At 43.2% G+C, this 20,030-nt stretch overlaps 1 long non-coding RNA gene across 2 annotated transcripts in view; it reads left to right on the forward strand.

Annotated features, from left to right (window-relative positions):
• Positions 1 to 4,389: 4,389 nt before the first annotated feature.
• Positions 4,390 to 20,030, forward strand: part of LOC117195588 (uncharacterized) — a 37,097-nt gene continuing 21,456 nt past the window's right edge. For both annotated transcript variants that reach the window (XR_004475328.2, XR_004475327.2), the window contains exons 1-2: positions 4,390 to 9,081; positions 19,071 to 19,192. This is a non-coding gene — a long non-coding RNA (uncharacterized LOC117195588). The remainder of the gene's footprint in view (positions 9,082 to 19,070; positions 19,193 to 20,030) is intronic.

The raw sequence follows: 20,030 nt of genomic DNA on the forward strand, positions 1-20,030 counted from the left end.
TGTCATTTGTTTTTCACCTTTGTTTATACAATTTTTTATCTATCTGCAAGTTTGACATTTTTAAGTAGTCAAGATAATCTTTTCCGTTATAGTTTTTGCTACTAGTTCAATGTTATGGTGAAGTCATAACTTGATTGGGCCCTAATCCAATGCCTGGTGTTCTTATAAGAAGGGGGAGACACTCACAGATGAAAGATGACCACGTAGAGATGGAGGCAGAGATAGGAGATACGCTGCCATATACAAAGAATGGCAGGGATTACTGGCGACCACCAGAAGCTGGAAGAGGCAAGGAAGGGTTCTTTCCTAGAACTTTCAGAGGGAGCATAGCCCTGCTGACACCTTTATTTTGGAATTCTAGCTTCCAGAACTGTGAGAGAGTAAATTTCTGTTGTTTAAAGCCACCTAGTTTGTAGTATTTGCTACAGCAACCCTAGGAAACCAGTGCACGCTATTATTATCATCTCTGTTTTCAGATAAGGAAACTGAGGCCCAGAGAGGTCAAATATTTGGAAAGCTCTTTAGGCCACTGCTCTGCTGGCTGGGCACTCACTCTGAAGCTCTTGCTATTATTCTTATCAGCTCTTCACCTTTACCACAGCCTTCCCGCTTCTGGTAGTGCTGAGGCTGAGCTGCTCAAATAGCTCCTTTCTCTAACACAGCAGGCTGCAGCATTTCCTCATCCTTGCCCACTTTACACCCTAAAGCAGAAATGCCTCTCAGGAGGCTTCTGGTTGTAGCCCGATCATTTCAGCAGGTCTCTTCCTGACCCCACCCCCTCCAGGTGAAATCAGGCGTTTTTTTTCATTCCCTTGTAATGTTAGAAGTGTCAGTGACAATTCAGGGGAGGGTCACCAAGTTTCTTCTGGCGACTGTTTTTATGCTTCCCATTTCTGGCCCACTATATTTCCTAGAATTCCTGTCAGTAGACAGCTCAAGTCTTGTTTTCCTTTGGAGATTTCAGGATCTCACACATAGCTCACATGGCACATGTCACAGTTCATGGCTGTGAGCAGAGAAGGAACAGCTTCATGGTAGCATTGGCTGCGAGGGCCCTGGTCACTTGTTCTCGATTAACTCAACCCACAGCAGTGGCTCTCTCCCCTGCCAAAAAGAATGGGAGGATAAGGGTATTATTTGACCCAGCTCATCTCCCTGAACAGCACCTTGTCAGCCGTGGTCTCTTCTGCTGGCATCCCAGAAGAGGTTTCCTCCCTCTGCATCCCATTGCTGGCTACAGAGTCTTGCCTGTTTTCTAATATAGACCTTTTCCTTTGGATCCTGATCTTACTCTCAACTCCTCTCACTAAACTGTAGCTCCGGGAACTCAGGAACCATATCTGTTTTGTTTGCTGCTGTATCCCAGGACTGAGTAAAGACTTGGCACTTATTGGCCCCTGAAGAAATGTTTATTGAATGGAAAAATGAACATTGACCATGAACTTTGGAATCCTGGTTTTTCTTGCTTCATGCTGAAGTCAAGAACCAGATTAAGACCTTTAGAGGCCTCGGGACTTCCCTGGTGGCGCAGTGGTTAAGAGTCCACCCGCCAATGCGGGGGACACAGGTTCGTGCCCTGATCCGGGAAGATCCCACGTGCCGCGGAGCAACTAAGCCCGTGCGCCACAACTACTGAGCCTGCGCTCTAGAGCCCGCGAGCCACGGCTACTGAGCCCACGTGCCACAACTACTGAAGCCCGTGCGCCTAGAGCCTATGCTCCACAACAAGAGAAGCCACCAGAACGAGAAGCCCACGCACCACAACCGAGAGTATCCCCTGCTCGCCACAACAGAGAAAGCCTGCGCACAGCAACGAAGACCCAACGCAGCCAAAAATAAATAATAAATAAATAAATTTATAAAAAAAAACAGAAAAGAACTTTAGAGGCCTAAGCAATAGGAAGATTATGATGTTCCTTGTAATTTTAGCCCTCAGTATATATTTCAAAAACAATATTAAACACAAAATAAGTGTAAGGAAATCTAGCAAAGTATAAGGAAAACCCAGCAAAATTTTGATATTTACCATGGTGACTACCTGGATAAATATAAAATAATTTAAAACATTTGTTATTATTGTTTCTGCTTTGCCAGTTCCCTGAGCATGTGCTGTCAGATAATCCTGCCTGGACCAGCCCCTTCCTTACCTTGGACTTCACCTTCATTTCCTCTTAACTCCATCTGCTGAAGCTGCCAGCCAGCCCCTTTCACCCCGCAGTGGTGTCCAGACCACTGAGAGCCCAGCCTGGGCTATGCTCCGGGCTCCCTGGGGCCTTGCCAAGAAGGTCAAGTAGAACATGCGCACTGCTAAAGAGTCCCTCACAATGAGAACTCCCATGCTGAGCTGTGATTTATAGCCAGCATAGCATTTTGTGCCACGTGATTACACTTAAGCCGTTTTTAGTTGTAGTAATCTGCTTCAGTGATCCTGGATGTGGAAAGTCCAGAAATTTTCCTGTGTTCCTCCTTCCTAGATCACTGAGAGAGAAGTCAAGATGCAGGCCCACTTTGCTTCCTGTATTAACATGGGCCTTGTTGAGACCATTCAGTGAGGTAAGGTATGATTCTGGAAGTGAGCCCAGGCCTCAAATAGGCTGTTCCAAGGCTGTGACCCATAATTAAATCCTATTACTGCTTGTTTCCATAGAGTTTAAAATAGTGTTGGAAACCTCCTAGGGAAAAAAGCACCACCGTAACTTCTTGGCTAAGGAAGTAGTGTGTGCTGGCCAGAGCAGAAGAGGTAGCCAAGGCTCCCAGGTTCTATTCTGGACCTGTTGATTTGAGGTGTGACATTCAGCAATCTGAGATGGTGTCCTGTATCTCTGATGGTTTCTCATCTTTACCACAGAGACTGTGCTTGCAGGGAGAGAGGCTAACACACGGATCCCCTGTCCTGTAGGAGAGTCTCATCATTAGAAGTCTTTTCTTTCATTTGAATTTCCACACACACCCCTTTCCCCCCCTTTTTTTTAAATGAAGAAATATCTCCCACAGAGTTAATATAGGAACCCAGCAATATCGTCCACGTTTTACTTGACTTCATTTTATCAGAATTGCTTTCCTTTTAGCAGTGTGATTAGATTAGCTTTTGTAAGGGATGGGAACTTTGATAGGGTTTAGGAAAAGGAAGGGAAAGTTTGTGTGTGGCACACACCTTGGACAACCAGAGCGTAACATGAGGGGACCAGGTACATGGTAAACTAGATTGGGAAGAACAAACTTACATCCCTGGAGAGCCAGGCATATATTAGATGTCTTTGCATATTTTCTTATTTAATATCATAATACAAATCAATAAGTTATCATCTCCATTTTTGCACATGGGCAAGCTGAAAAAGAAATTATGTAACTTGCCCAAGGTCAGACAGCTAATACAAGGCTGAGCTATGATTTATTTCTCCTCAGGTCTGTCCAATTCCAAAGCCCATGCTGTTTTTATAGAGCTCTTCTGTCTCTGACAAGATGTAAGAAAGGAGGGTGGGGAAAGAAGAGAAGATGGGGAGATACCATCTTTCTTTATCTCACAGTTTTGCTTGTTTAGACGTGTTTAGCCAGAGCATCCTGTTTATAGACTAGTACTAGGTTCTATATATAGATATGGTGCAATAACATATGTGGGAAAGATAACCAATTGACTGTAGGGGAGGATTAAAAAAAGTCTTTGTTCTTTACCTCTAGGTCTTCATTGCAGTGTAACTCACACTGTCAAAACACCACTGGTAACTCTGGTGTACTGTTTAAGAGGCCCTGTCATATCATCCAAATAAAACCTGTTGATGTGTTCCAAGGAATAAGCCATGATGGCGGCAGAGGTGAGGGTGTGGTGTGGCCTTACTGCGTGAACTGGGAGGTGGTGGCACCTGTTATGTGGCTATTACAGTGAATTATTACTGAGTAAACAAGAGATGTCTCCCTTTTGCTTTTTCAAGGGAGACCAGATGGCGGTGGGTGTTGGCCCAGATCCAGGGGAGCCTGGCCTCTGGCTGGCAGAGGAGACAGCTTAAGGGTGTCAGGTGATGGAATAAGAAGAGACAGGGCTGGTCTGTTAAGTGGTATAATTTCAGGGGGCACCAAGAATACGTCTTGACCCTCAAAGACTTGGCTCAGCTATTTGCTGTTGCTTGGAATTCCACAAGTGAAATTTCTTTCCCTTAAGTCTTTTGAGACCCTATTAAAAATGAAGAAACTCCAGGAAAGGGTTTGATTATGAAGCGTCTTGGTCATGTAAGTAGAAGTGTGAATGAGTTTATGAGATTGATTTCTGAGAACTAGACTAAGGCAGGGACAGAGAGGAGAAAGCATTGTGCCCCCAGTCATAGTGACGGGAAGGAGACACCACTGAGATTGAGATAATGGCCCTGAGAAGAGAAGTTGTGTTCCTAAAGAAACACCTTGTTTTCTTCACAGTTTTGCCTGAGGAAAGATAAGGAGCTGAGAGTGGGGGGAATGGAGGCTCTTGAACTCCAGAGGGGGTGCTGAGTAGAGAGATTTCCCCACCAGTGTGCTGGATATGCAGTCATGGTGTTATCTGGAGAACAGCTGACAGGCAGAATGTAATAAGGAGTGTAGAACCTTTGAGTCTGTGGTTTGCTCTGATGTCCTCACACAAGACCATCACAGATCTTAGGAAGCAGGAGGCAGCTTCCCATAAATGATGTAAAATGGTGGCGCAAAAGAGGCCACCGATGACAACATGGGCAGGGTACTTCCTCAGTGGCCGCTGGTCACAGACAGCTTTTGGTCTTGATTTCCCAATGAGCTGTGCTGCGATAGGGCTTTACCAGAAAGTAAATAAGCCTTGTCCAAAGCAGTGACAAAGCACTTGGGGTATCCATGCAAAGTGCAGTTCCCTCTTGTTCTCTAACTTTGTGGAGCCAAAATAACTAAGCCAGAGGTGCCAGCATAGCACCTGGGATTCAATCTTCAACTTTTGTTGATTGAATTCGCTACTGGTTGACTGTTCATCTTTCATTTAGCAGTGCTCCCAAACTGCCTTTGTGATCTGAATTCTCACATCTTTCCTCCCTCAGGGAGTCTGACAGAGACAGCTCAAATCTCAGTGCCTTTCCCAGCTCCTCACAGTTGGGTTCATGGATGCCCTTTACCCTCAGGCTTCAACTTCTACTTTGTCCACATTTCTACCCTAAGTCTGGAGCATTTTCTTTGGATCAGACTTTCGGCTTCATTCAGGCCTCTAAGGTTCTCACTTCTTTCAGCACATTTTCCTAGAGAACTACCTGAAGAATGGTCTCTACCCCTCACCTCCTAAAGTTTGACATAATGTGAACCTCCTTCCTTACTGGAATCAGCACAGTTCTTTGGAAATTTCTGGATATACCACACCCCTACCTCTCTTCCCAACCACCTTAGCCTCATACACAAGATCTAGTGATGTAGCTGGATCTGCTGATCACCAGGATTTTGGAGCCAGTGCCCCCAGCAGGGAGGAACTCCTGGGCATGTGCCCTGAGTGACAGTTCTGTCTACCAGTCTCTGCCTCTCCTCCATCTCACCTTTTTTTTGGCTTTTCCCTGAGAGGACCCCCTAGCCCTGTCCAGGACTGTAACCCTGCTGTCAACCCCTTATCAGGGGCTGTGACCTTTGCTTTCCAATCTCTTCTGGGCCAGGTCCCTTCTCCGATACTAGAGACTTTTCCTACAGCTACGCTTTGGTAAGTAGAGTTCTGCCCATGCACTGATATCCCAGTGTTGACCACCTTGGACTCTGTCTACTGCTCTTTGGGCTGATTGGCTGTCTTGCTGGTCTGTACAGCTATGCTTCTGGAACAAGACTCTTAGGCTTAGTTGAGCCCCTGTCCTGAATTTCATGTTAGCTCTCCAACTGCCTCTGCCTCAAAAAGAGCTTTTAATATGCATTTATAAAGCTCCAAAAGGGAGATAGAGAATATAACATTTCCTAGACTTATTTAACTAGAAAACCTTTTTTTTTTCTGGCTGAAGAAAATTGTTAAAATCTGACAGAGTATGGTGCTTGGTGGAGCACAGTTTTGGGAAGTACAAGGCTTTATCCTAAAGGAATGGACATCAAATGGAGGAATTCCAGGTAAAGGTAATGTGACAGTCAGTGAAAAAAATTCTTTGGGGATAGGAAATGTCTCCTGGGGCTCCTCATTCAACAAGTGCCCACTGAGCGCCTGCTGTTTATGTCTCTGCTGGAATCACACCATGTGTGTGACTACTTAACTGTGTGTCTGCAGAAGGCCGGCTCTGATCTGGAGTGGAGCCCAAGGTGGAGAAGGAGGTAGGGTTGCTACATTCTTTCTCCCATGTTTAGGTCCTCTTCCCCTTTCCTCCAGTGGAAACAGGAAATGGTGAATGGGGTGATGCCATCATGGCCACAGATACATCAGCTTTTGGATCCAAGGAAGGAGGGCTTCTCTGAGGCTTCTTTCCCTAGGTTTGACCTCTTCCAGGATTTCTCTAGTACTTTTGGGCACCCCATCTCTCCCACTCTGGGACTGTTCATCTCCACATTAGTCCCAGTTCTCACTGCTGGTTCAAGATTTTGATTTTACATATGGGCATCAGTGCCAAGTGGTATGGAGGTCATTTTTATGGAATGGGTATGACATTATAAATTTTCTACTTTGCCTATGAAATCCCTCTTCTTTTATAGCTCATGGGCAGTCCAGACTATAATAATTTTTTTCAGTCCTTCAGTGAAGATAAACCCATGTCTGGGAAGGGCAGTCTTGCAGCCATTTAAATCTGTCAGGGTGGGTGATTAAGTGCCAAGGGCATAGCGGGTAACCAAAGTGGAAGCCATCACTTCCTCTGAATGTCATTCTCAACCAGGACAGGAAAAGATCCCTTGAAGCAGATAGAAGTCACTAAGACTCTTGACTAAGGCCTTTTGAGACCCTGGTATATGGATCTTTACTGTCATGAGTGAGATCTTTGTTTGGCTGATCTTAACTCAGTTGGCTTGAGCTAATCATAGAACAAACTAGACGGAAAGGCTCAGCGTTGAACTTTCCCTTAGGTATGGTGTTCTCTGAACATCAGCAAATAGCATCCTCCCACCTTAGGGGCCTTGGCCTGTGACAGTTGTCCATTTCTGCCACTTCCTCTGAAAGACCATGGTTTTAACTGTGAAGATCAGTGAGTGAGTTCACTTGCAGGAAGGTGGAAAGAGGGCTTGAAATGGGCATTTAGAGATCTTAAATAGAGCCAGCCAGTTACTTGTTCATTCTATAGGTGTTTATAATTATTAGTTTGTCTATAACTGCAGAAGGCTTACTTTCCCCAACTAGTCTTTCCTAACAGGCTCCCTACATGAAGACATTTCTTTCCTTAGACCTGTTCTCTCCTCCCTCTATAAACTGTCCCTGGGTGATGTCATCTGTGCTTATCAAAAACTCTCAGATCTCTATCTCCAACCTAAATCTCTCTTCTAGTTCCTGACTCATGATGACCATACACTATTGATATTATAACCTGGATGTCTTAAGCCAGATTACGTTCTTCATCAGCCCATCCTCTTCTCCCTATTCCTGCATTCCTTCCTATTTTTATTCCTCTTTGTTCCTTGATTCAGGAGCATCACCATCTAGGTTGATCAGTAAACTTGCTTCTGCATCAGTGTCTTGCACTGTTCCACCACCAAGAATTTAATAGGCTCTGAGTGTAATATAAGATGTTTAGGATGTGTGTAGGTGGTTTGTTTTCTTTTCTTTTTCTTTTCCTTTTCTTTCATGTAATTCTCATCTGCATGGCATGTACAGTTGAATTCCACAGAGAAATTAACAGATAGAAAAAATAAAGGTTAATCTGAGGTTTAGATTTTAAGTAAACTGGAAATTCTGGAAAGGAAACATCTGAGGGCTAAAACCTTGGGAGAAAGCTTCGTGGAAGAGGTGAGAGTCGACTGAGGACACCTTAGGTGGGGTAGGGACCGCAAGACCCCTTTGGGAGCATGTGCAATGGTGAAGGGACAATCCTCAGCTTGTTTCTTGTGCAAGCAGAGTGATCAGCACCTCCCCTACCAGCTACTTCTGTTCATCACTGTTGTACCTCATGCAGTTTGATTCTGTTTAAAAGGTTCTGAGACTTGAATATCATAGTGTAACACATTAGTTAGCTGGAACCATCTTTTCCCTTAAACTTTTGGCTCAAGGTGTCATTCTGCAACTTGTGGAAACTCTGATTCCTTCACCCGGAATTCACCAGTTTCTTGGGAGCTCATGTATTTATAGTCACTGATTTTGATCTCTTGCTCCCATTAAATTAGTTCAGATTATAGACAGTCTTATTGTCTCAAGAATGCTGTTCCTGTTTCCATCCACATTGAACCAGATGGTAGAACTCAAATACCTCACAGCTCAAAGCCTTTTGTGTGTAGCGGACTTTATTAAAGTTTGGGTAATGGAGAGTATTTTACATTGCAGCAAAGTAAGCAACTTGAATTCTCACACTGGCTATCCCTTTCCCTTAAAGTAATTTGCCCACCTTTCCATTAGGGATTCATTAATATCACCCATATATGTGGCCTTGGTGTCTCTTACAATCTTATCTTTCTTTCCTTTGCAAACCTTCCTTACTCTATTGCCACTAAGCCTCCAAATACTTCTTACTTTATTATGCAAAGCAATTGAACTCTAACTTCGCCTCCCAGATTCACCTCTGTATATCCAAGGTCCACTGAAGGGCTCTGCTGAATAAAAAGCTCATCTACTTCTTAGCCACACAAAGGATTTGTAGAACCTCTTATGTGTTCTTCTATATTATCTTCTCTCTTTTGGAAGTATTTCTTGTTTTATTTTATTTTATTTTATTTTTTTATTTTTCGCAGTACACGGGCCTCTCACTGTTGTGGCCTTTCCCGTTGCGGAGCACAGGCTCCAGACGCGCAGGCTCAGCGGCCATGGCTCATGGGCCCAGCCGCTCTGTGGCATGTGGGATCTTCCCGGACTGGGACACGAACCCACGTCCCCTGCAACGGCAGGTGGACTCTCAACCACTGTGCCACCAGGGAAGCCCTGGAAGTATTTCTTGTTTTAAATAGCATTTACTTCTTCTTACCCCAGAAATGGTTTTGCTTTGAAGGATCTCTGGAGGGAAGGTAAGAGGCAATGTAAATATAAGCAGCAACCTACATAAAACCTATTGTGGGCAATGAAAAAACTCGTCTAACTGGGAAGAAGAATTCTTGTTGGGGAGTAGAGCTCAGAATAGATTTGAAAGACCCGAAACAGACTTAGGTTTCAGTGGCAAATGATAGTGTTTAGGACAAATGGCTAACCATTTAAAAGAACATCTCTGTCACCTTCTAGTAAAATAAATTTTAGATAATTATTTTTATTTTTAAAATTATTATTATTTTCATTTTATTTTACTTTTTTAAATTATTTTTTATTAGAGTATAGTTGATTTACAATGTTGTGTTAAAGATTTTTACATAAAAACTAAAGTGATAAGTGTACTAGAAAATAGTTTTTTTAGTGTGGTACCAAAGGCAGAAACCATAAAGGAAAAACTGTGGTGGATTAGCTTAAAAAAAATCACAACAAGTACCATAAACAAAATAAAAAGTAGGTGTCAACTGGTTAAAAAAAGTTTTCAACATATCTCTAATGTGTACAAAGCTCTTACAAATCAATAGGAAAAAAACACAAAAAGAAAAAGGGAAAAGTCATGGAAAAATAAATATGGCCAATAAAGCATATAGAAAAAAGCTGTTATTTATAATCCAGAAAACAAACAGAAATGAGATATCATTTTTCAACTGTTAGATTGACAAATATTAAAAAGAAGAAAATATTTATTACTGTCGAGGACTGGAGGAAACAGGATCTCATACTCTGTTGCTGGGAATAAATATTAATACATTCTCTCTGAAGTTCAGTTTTGGCAATATGTAACAGATTTAAAGTACACATGCTCTTAAACCAGCAATTCAACTTCTAGGTATTTATCCTAAGGGCAAGTGTACAGAGATGTATGTGTGACGATATTTATTACAGAGTTTATAAAGCAATCAAAATAGCCATTGATAGGGGATTGGTCTAATAAATAGTGGTATGTCCATACAGCGGTACATGAAGTAAATGTATAATTATTATCACAGAAAGATGGCTACAGTATATACATGAAAAAATATATAGCATATGAACCTATTTCAGTTGAGATAAATATAACCATAGCTATGTGTATATATTTTAAAAATCATACAACACATTGTTAACAGAAATTATCTTTTCTAATTCAGAAAAAGAAAAGCCACTTTAAAAAAATAGGGGACTTCCCTGGTGGTGCAGTGGTTAAGAATCCGCCTTCCAATGTAGGGCACAAGGGTTCAAGCCCTGGTTCGGGAAGATCCCACATGCCTCAGAACGACTAAGCCCGTGCGCCCCAACTACTGAGCCTGTGCTCTAGAGCCTGCGAGCCACAACTACTGAGCCTACGTGCCACAACTACTGAAGCCCGTGCACCTAGAGCCCGTGCTCCGCCAACAAGAGAAGCCACCTCAATGAGAAGCCTGTGCACCACAATGAAGAATAGTCCCCGCTCACCACAACTAGAGAAAGCCCGTGCGCAGCAAATAAGACCTAATGCAGCCTAAATAAATAAATAAATTGATTTATTTAAAAAAAATAGGAAATAGATTCTGACTTGAGGGTGGTAGGTGGGCTGAAACCAGACAATTTTCTTTTAAACCTTGATGGGCTAGGTAATGAATAGTGGTGATAAAAGTAGGAAGGTTTTATGGTGTGAATGCATGAAATGAATGAAATGAAAAATGAGGTTAGGGAAACCAGTTAGGAATCTATAGTGGCAGTTCAGGCCTGAAATATGAAAATAAGGTGTCAGCTGGGGTAGGCAATGGGATTATAAGGAAAAGAACCAATCTGAAGGACATTTCATAGAAGAAACCACCAGTCTGGTAGTCTGTCAGGCAGGAAGAGGATAAAGAAGAAAGAATAACAAGTCACTGATAATGCCAAAGTGTTTGCCCTGTGAAGTTGGAAAATTACTCGTCATGACAAGTATGGGGTAACTGGAAAGGAGAACCACTCTTCTAGAAGGGGAGACAAATTTGTTTCTTGGAGTTGAATTTGAAGGGCTAGAGGTATATCTGAAAAGAAATGTTCTTTAGGGTGGGGATTCCCATTTAGAGAAAAAGTTACCTGTAAAAATAGAGGTAATAGGTAGGAGTGGGAACTCTCTAGATTTGACACCCTTGAGATTCTTGAAGATGGGTGGGTCATATCTTGGTTCTCCCTTTCCTGTTGGCAGTTTTGGCAGACTCTGGAGAGGAGTGTGACATTGGTCTCAGTTGGAACCTGAGAGTAGAGCTTGAGGAGAGGTAGGATTGGGCGGTAATCATAATAAAACAACAGCCACAGCATTATTTTAAAATCAATCTGCCGTTTACAGAGGCCATTATATACAGCAGCTTATTTAACACAATCCTGTATACGATGCTTTATTACTTTACTCCTTACTAGAACTGAAGTTCAGTTAGAGAATTAGGACTCAAACTAAGGTATTCAGGACTCAAATTCCATTTCTCACTTCTCTACTCTCCATCTCTTAGAGATGAATTTTCCAAGGAGGGAAAGGCTAGAGCAAAAGCTGTAGCCTGGAGCTAGCAGTACCCACAGTTAAGAGGTGGGAGGAAGAAGAGAGCCAGGGAAGACAAGTCACTCACAGTCACCGCCCTGTCCCCTGTCCCTTGTAGGCCCGACATTCCTCTAACCAGAGAATGTTGGATGTTCCACAGAATTCAAAAGGAAAAAAAAAGTCCTAATCTATTCATAAATAGCTTGAGGTGTTTTAAGTAAGGTTGTCTAGTTTGGTTACAGCAGAGTTAGGGTTGTAACTTAGTGGTTTATTGAATTCTGGCTTCATTCTTTTGAGAGCAATACAATAAAAACATACTGACTTAGACCTATGAAGGAAGGGTTTGTCTGAATTAATTATATGAAAAAAAGATTTTTTTTGTGAAGTCATTATGTTTGTTTACTTTTGGAATCACATGGTTAACTCACTTGTGTATGCATTAGCTTGTAGAGATCCTAAGACCTGTTTTTTGTTTATTTTTTTATTTTTTTTTACATCTTTATTGGAGTATAATTGCTCTACAATGGTGTGTTAGTTTCTGCTTTGTAACAAAGTGAATCAGTTATACGTATACATATGTTCCCATATCTCTTCCCTCTTGCATCTCCCTCCCTCCCACCCTCCCTATCCCACCCCTCTAGGTGGTCACAAAGCACCGAGCTGATCTCCCTGTGCTATGCGGCTTCTTCCCACTAGCTATTGGTATTACATTTGGTAGTGTATATATGTCCATGTCACTCTCTCTCACTTTGTCCCAGCTTACCCTTCCCCCTCCCCATATCCTCAAGTCCATTCTCTAGTAGGTCTGTGTCTTTATTCCTGTCTTACCCCTAGGTTCTTCATGACATTTTTTTTTCTTAAATTCCATATATGTGTGTTAGCATACGGTATTTGTATTTCTCTTTCTGACTTACTTCACTCTGTATGACAGACTCTAGGTCTATCCACCTCATTACAAATAGCTGAATTTCGTTTCTTTTTATGGCTGAGTAATATTCTGTTGTATATATGTGCCACATCTTCTTTATGCATTCATCCGATGATGGACACTTAGGTTGTTTCCATCTCCGGGCTATTGTAAATAGAGCTGCAATGAACATTTTGGTACATGACTCCTTTTGAATTATGGTTTTCTTAGGGTATATGCCCAGTAGTGGGATTGCTGGGTCATATGGTATTTCTATTTGTAGTTTTTTAAGGAACCTCCATACTGTTCTCCATAGTGGCTGTACCAATTCACATTCCCACCAGCAGTGCAAGAGGGTTCCCTTTTCTCCACACCCTCTCCAGCATTTATTGTTTCTAGATTTTTTGATGATGGCCATTCTGATTGGTGTGAGATGATATCTCATTGTAGTTTTGATTTGCATTTCTCTAATGATTAATGATGTTGAGCATTCTTTCATGTGTTTGTTGGCAGTCTGTATATCTTCTTTGGAGAAATGTCTATTTAGGTCTTCTGCCCATTTTTGGATTGGGTTGTTTGTTTTTTTGTTATTGAGCTGCATGAGCTGCTTATAAATTTTGGAGATTAATCCTTTGTCAGTTGCTTCATTTGCAAATTTTTTTTTTTTAACATCTTTATTGGGGTATAATTGCTTTACAATGGTGTGTTAGTTTCTGCTTTATAACAAAGTGAATCAGTTATACATATACATATGTTCCCATATCTCTTCCCTCTTGCGTCTCCCTCCCTCCCACCCTCCCTATCCCACCCCTCCAGGCTGTCACAAAGCACCAAGCCAATATCCCTGTGCCATCATTTGCAAATATTTTCTCCCATTCTGAGGGTTGTCTTTTGATCTTGTTTATGGTTTCCTTTGCTGTGCAAAAGCTTTGAAGTTTCATTAGGTCCCATTTGTTTATTTTTGTTTTTATTTCCATTTCTCTAAGAGGTGGGTCATAAAGGATCTTGCTGTGATTATGAGAAGACCTGCTTTAATGGGTAGAAAACCAGAAGTCTCATAAGTCACTGCAGTTTTCCAACTGACAGTCATATTTATGGGATTAATTTATTTACCTAACCCATCCTGATAGCATAGACACAAAAAGCAGTTATCTCCTGTCAGAAGTTCGAATCAACAGGGTCCACTTTAAAGAGGTTCTTAGGCAATTTGCAGACTGGTGTCCGCTAAGAATCTTGCAAGGCGTCCTTGCAGCCGAGTGCTTGGAGCACAGTGGGCAGTAATAGTGCTTGGAAACTGGGTGAATGAATGAGCGCGTGAACAAGTGAAGGACTGAAGGAATCTTTCTCCCCAGGCGTGTTGAACTGTATGAAGCATTCTTTCCACAGCCTCACACTATAGCTTGGCTGGGTGGTTTGGGGACAAGTCTTAGATTCTGTATTGGCAGGGGGAGGAAATGGGGGCACACCATGGGAAGTTTCTGCTCTGTGAGCTGGTGACTCCATAGAGAAGGGACATTTCCAAAACCAGTATGCTGGTGTCACTTGAGTCCCAGTCTCATGATCTTTCCTCCTAAAAAGGTCAGGCTGCTGAGGAAGTCTCTGGAGCAAGTAAGGAGGCCCATGGAGGTAGGAGATTTCCTGTTGGCAACCTGGATCTTACTCAGAGAAGGCAACTACTTTATAAGACCTCTGTAGAGGCTGTCCACTGCCTTTGCTCCTCACTGCTTGGATTCTAAATCAGGAGTCTCTCAGGCGCAACCCTGGCTTTTGCTTGCCCAGCCTGGCCCTGCCCTTTGGCTGTGTGCCATTGGTGATTTTATTTTAGCACTGCTGGAAATTATATCCTCTACAAGGGTAAAGCAAATTGGGAGGTTCTGGTACTGGCTCTAGAGGGACTGGGGCCTGTCACCTGGCCCTGCCCTGTGTTTCCTGGCATGCTTTCTTGGCCGCCTTTTTACCCTTACACAGTCCTCCAAGCCCGTATTTCTGCCTGGGTGAGGATTAAAGACTGGCTTCTTCAGCAGGACTGTGGGGGCAGGAATCAGTGCTTTGGAAGAAGCTTCTGACACCAATCTCCATGTTCTGCTTTAGGAGAATTATTGATTTCATACAGATAATCTAACAGTTACATTGAGGGTGGTTGGGGGACGAGGACATGGAGATTCTTCATTTCCACAAAAGGATTTACCACTGGGTTTCTTTAAGCACTGAACCTGCTTTTCAAAATCAAATTTGATTTTCATGCTTTAAATGATGTGCAGTTATTTGTATCAGAGAAAAGCTTTTGAGATTTTCTAGGCAGACTTCCTTGTTTCAGAAATGAACACACTTCGGGAGGTCCAGGAATGGCAAAGCCGTGCCTGTGCCAGGGAACTGAACACTCAGATCTTGTGAAGGGGCTGAGGCAGAAGGGGCAGACGGTGTGAGAGGGCGTCTCCTTCCCTCCTGGAGGAGCGTCTCTTGGGCTGTTTTTCAGGTGAGGCAGGGAAGATGCACTCCTTCCCCCAGAATGCCCTGCTCACATCCCTCAGATTGGGTAATTCCTGCCTCATTGACTTCTACCTTAGTCTTTTCAGACTGAACACCAAATGACATGGTAATGCCTTAGTATTTGATATTTTTAAGGTACATTTAAATAAGTGAAAACCTAAATTACAGGATGTGAATAACTGAATGTAACTTTGTGAAATTCAATGTGTAAAAAAAGCCTAATACTAAGCAAAATGTCAGTGGAGGATCTTCACGGGGCCTGATTTAATTGGTTGAGTAGATTTATTATTAGAATTATCCAATCTATAATAATAAGCATTCATTTATTAATTATTTATTAACTGCAGAGAGTTTTATGATAATTTGATATAAACTGATAGGATATGACAGGTATAAGACTAATGCTGTGGGAACTCAGAGAGGAGAGATGATTTTTACCTTTGGATCTAGAGAATCAGAGTTTTGTGAAAACACGTTTCTTTGTCTTAACACTTTAAACGATCTTGCTTATACCTTAGTCAGAAGTAGTGTTGATACAAAGGAAAATCTGTTCTTTTCATTTATATTATTAAAGTTCTGAATTAATCGCAACACAGTGTATTTCTTTTCACCGTGTTTCTTTGCTAATCTCTAGAGCAGTTTTCCGAAGAGCAGACCGTTGGTAAATAAGAGCAGTCCACTCTCTTTTATTAGATAGTATCTCTGCAGCTAGCAGATGGAGGCAAGGGTGTGGACCCCATCAGGGAGGCCACTCTTTCAAGAAGCTTGTCTGTGAAGAGAGGAGAGTTGGTGAAGGGGGAACGCAGGATCTAGGGAGGGTTATTTGTTTTTTGAGACCCAAGCATGACCTTGTGCAGTGGGGAAAGAGCTAGAAGAGAGGGAGAAGTTGAAGACAGAAAAGAGAAATAAAAATTGTTGAGCAAGGCTCCAGGGGAGAAGGGTCTACTGTATCCTAAGAATCGGTAGAGAGATTAAACTTGAACTGAACAAAGGACAAAGCCATCGCTGATTTTAACTGCATCACCACCACATCACCATTTATTGCTTTCCTACCTTTTGCTAGTACTCTCTTGAGCACTTTACAGGCTCCAGACGCGCAGGCTCAGCGGCCATGGCTCATGGGCCCAGCCGCTCCGCGGCATGTGGGATCTTCCCAGACTGGGACACGAACCCGTGTCCCCTGCATCGGCAGGCGGACTCTCAACCACTGCGCCACCAGGGAAGCCCTCTTGAGGGCTTTTAACTCTCATTTGATAGGGGTGAGGGATGTGATGGGGCAGAGGGATTTGGTATTTTGAAGAGACAGTTTCTTTCTGTTGGGCTTTGTTTTCTCTGGGCAGAAGAAATTGAAGTCATCTGCTGGGAGCAGGTGGGATAGTGGGGACAGTGGCATGTTTTTTAAAATCTGTTGTGTCAATGGCTGTAATCTGCAGACACGGAGGAGGACAGCTGAGCTGTGCTAAAGACCCAGCTAATATTGGAGACAGTGACTTTCTAGAGGAAGTAGCCCTCATGATAAATGATTGCTTTAGCAGTGCTCAGCAACTTGGGGGTTAAAGCAGAGGACATTCATATTCAAACAGGAGCTGTGTTTTGTGGGGTAAATGGAAGACCTGGAGTAAGGGGAGTCTCGGATATTGGTAGTAGAGTGGCTGTCTACTTGACTAGAGAAAGAAGTGAATCTAGGAGAGGACTGATAGGCAGCAAAGTGATGAGGGGGGTGGGTATCGAGAGGCTGGAAATCTCAATGAAGTTGAAGAAGAAACTGTAGAAGACAAGACAAGGAGAGGTAGAAATATAGGAGGATATAGGAGACCATGAGCAGGCAAAAGGTGTGACTTGGAGTGGAAAGGCAGACTCTGATCAAGGGGCCAAGTCCTTGATGACCAGGAGGTCAATAGCTTACAGAAGTGAGGAGGAGCGTTGTTGCTTGGTATAGGCCTCAGCAAAGGAAGGATTTTTTTTAAGGTTATAGGAATAATGGTGTTAAAGCAGCATTGAGACAGACCATCTGTTTCTCCTTTTGGTACCACTGGATACTGAAGGATGATTTTATGGCAGAACCTTCATTGTTTAGAAACCAAGTTCCTTAAGGACTGTCAGGTTTCAGCTAGGGGTAAGGAGGCCAGAACCATCTTTTAGGCCTGTCTTCTGCACAGCTGGCCTAAATACTGTGGAGTTTCAGTAGTGGGGCGGCAGGTAGTTCTGGCCAAGTGGGATGGCCTCCACAAAGTATTGGGCCTGTAGGCACAGTTTGCAGCAACAGGGACTAAGTACTCTTGCAGGCAAAATCCCATTTGGCCACTAGGGTTTTTTGAACTGTTCAGGATCAGACTGGGGCCAGTGCTAATCATCTGTGAGAGGCTGAAGGGAAACTCTAAAGGTTTCTTGCTTGAAACTTTAGGAGTCATTTGACTCTTGAGCCTTTCTGTTCCTGTGGGGTCTGGAATGTATTTTTCCCTCCACAGTGACAGCAAATAGTGCCCTAAAGCCCACATTTGAAAGGGTCTGGAAATACTCAGATTATTGTTTATAAAGATGTTTTTGGATTTTCAGTGGCTCAGGATTTCTTTGACATTGTTAGTACATGACTCCAAACATTTAAGAAAGAAGCCTCCAAATAGATGAAAACAAGCAAGCAAGTAAAATCTTCGCAATTCTTCTGCTCCTTCTTAACTTGATTAATTTACACCGCCACCTTGGCTGTAAAACCAGACGTGAACGGCTCAGAAAATGATTGCCTAACCAGCCATTTCACCACGGGAACCTACTAAGCACAGCTATGTGGCCCCTAGCAGAAGAGGCTGTGTGGCTCAGAGCTTGGAATGCATTGCTCCCATGGCAGTACTTTCCAAATTGTTTGTAATTGGTTTTGTCACATAAAAATGAGAAACTTCTGTATGGCAAAGTCATCATAAACAAAGTTAGAAGAGAACCAACAGGCTGGGAGAAAATTTTTGCAATGTATGTGATAAACAATGGATTAAGGGATTTCCCTGGTGGTACAGTGGTTAAGAATCTGCCTGCCAATGCAGGGGATGTGGGTTTGAGCCCTGGTCCGGGAGGATCCCACATGCTGTGGAGCAACTAAGCCTGTGCGCCACAACTACTGAAGCCCGTGCACTCTAGGGCCCACGGGCCACAACTACTGAAGTCCGCACGCCACGACTACTGAGCCTGTGTGCTGCAACTACTGAAGCCCATGCACCTAGAGCCAGTGCTCCACAACAAGAGAAGCCACTGCAATGAGAAGCCCACGCACCACAACGAAGAGCAGCCCCCACTCGCCATAACTAGAGAAAGCCCGCACGCAGCAACAAAGACCTAATGTAGCCTAAAAAAAAAAACCAATGGATTAGTATCTATAATCTATAAAAGGTTTCTAAAAATCAGTAAGGAAAAGACAACAAGTCCTATAGAAAATGGGCAAAAAATACAAATAGGCAAGTCACAGCAGGGCAAACTAGAATTTTTTTTTTTTTTTTTTTTGCGGTACGCGGTCCTCTCACTGTTGTGGCCTCTCCCGCTGCGGAGCACAGGCTCCAGACACGCAGGCCCAGCGGCCATGGCTCACAGGCCCAGCCACTCCGCGGCATGTGGGATCCTCCCGGACCGGGGCACGAACCCGCGTCCCCTGCATCGGCAGGCGGACTCCCAACCACTGTGCCACCAGGGAAGCCCCCAAACTAGAATTTTGTCTAAAGAAGTGCGTATCCTTGAGCACAGAGTTCTCTGGACAAGAATGTTTACTGCATTGGTAAATATCCACGAGTAGGGACTGTGAAATGCTATGTGGCCATGAAAACATTGAAGTAGGTTCTGTATCAGTGAAAAGAGCAAGTATACCTACAGGACTGCTATAAAGAGCCTAGTGAGACTAAGGGTCCTGAGTTTTCTGGGGACAATTCCAGCTTTATTTTCAGTCAGTACATTTTGTTAAATATGCCACAAAATGTAACCTTTTTATGCCTTCATAAGGCCTTAATGTAAATAAATTCACATCCACCCCCTCCCCCCCAAAAAAAGAAGCAAGTACAGAGCAATATGAATAGAATGTTCCTATTAATTTTTCTTTTTTCTTTTTTTTTTAGGTAAGAAGTGGATTTATTTAGAGAGAAACACACTCCACAGACAGAGTGTGGGTCATCTCAGAAGGCAAGACTGGCCTTGGGAGAAACACACTCCACAGGCAGAGTGTGGGCCATCTCAGAAGGTGAGAAAGGCACCAGGGTATGGGGTTGTCAGTTTTTATAGGAGTGGGTAATTTCATAGGCTAATGAGTGGGAGGAGTATTCCAGCTATTTTAGTAAGGGGCGGGGATTTCCAGGAACTGGGCCACCGCCCACTTTTTGATGCTTATGGTTGGTCTTGGAACTGTCATGGCGCCTGTGGGTCTGTTGTTTAGCTTGCTGACGTGAGCATATACTGAGGCTCAAGGTCTAGTGGAAGTTGACTTGTCTGCCATCTTGGACCCATGTGGTTTTAATCAGTTTAAGTCATGTCCTCGGGCTATGTCATTCTCTCAAAGGTTGTGCCCTGCCTCCTTCCCTCATGTTTCATTCTCCCCCTCAGAGATTTTATTCCCATATTCTTATGGGAATCAGAAGGGCGATGGTCTGTCTTATGTAACTGCTTCAAGGCTGAGTAGGGGCATCAACCCTGCCTGTCAGGGAGTAAAAATCTCTGGATGCCTGATCTAGGGGCCCCAGGGGCAGGACAGCTCCTTGTTTAAGTCAGTATGGGCTGGAATCCTCGCATAGCCATCATCTTGGTGTGGAACAGTTGTAATTGTTTCCATAGCTTTTCTATGAATCTCCTTGATGGTGAAGCACTTGTTGTAACAGCATCAGAGTAAAAAATATGATTTTAGATGCTATCCCTTCCAAGGTAGTCTCCCAACCAGGTGTTAGTGCCCCAAAAGTCACAAAGAAACGGCACAGAAGACGTCCCCAGTGGTGTTGATGATGAGCGGGAGTTGGTCTAGCTGGTCTCAGGACTTAATGAAGCTCAGGTTCTTGATGTCTCATCACAGAAAGAATTCAGTGAGAGAC

This window comes from Orcinus orca, chromosome 13 (genome assembly GCF_937001465.1).
Source record: "Orcinus orca chromosome 13, mOrcOrc1.1, whole genome shotgun sequence".
In the NCBI taxonomy this organism is placed as follows: Eukaryota; Metazoa; Chordata; class Mammalia; order Artiodactyla; family Delphinidae; genus Orcinus; species Orcinus orca.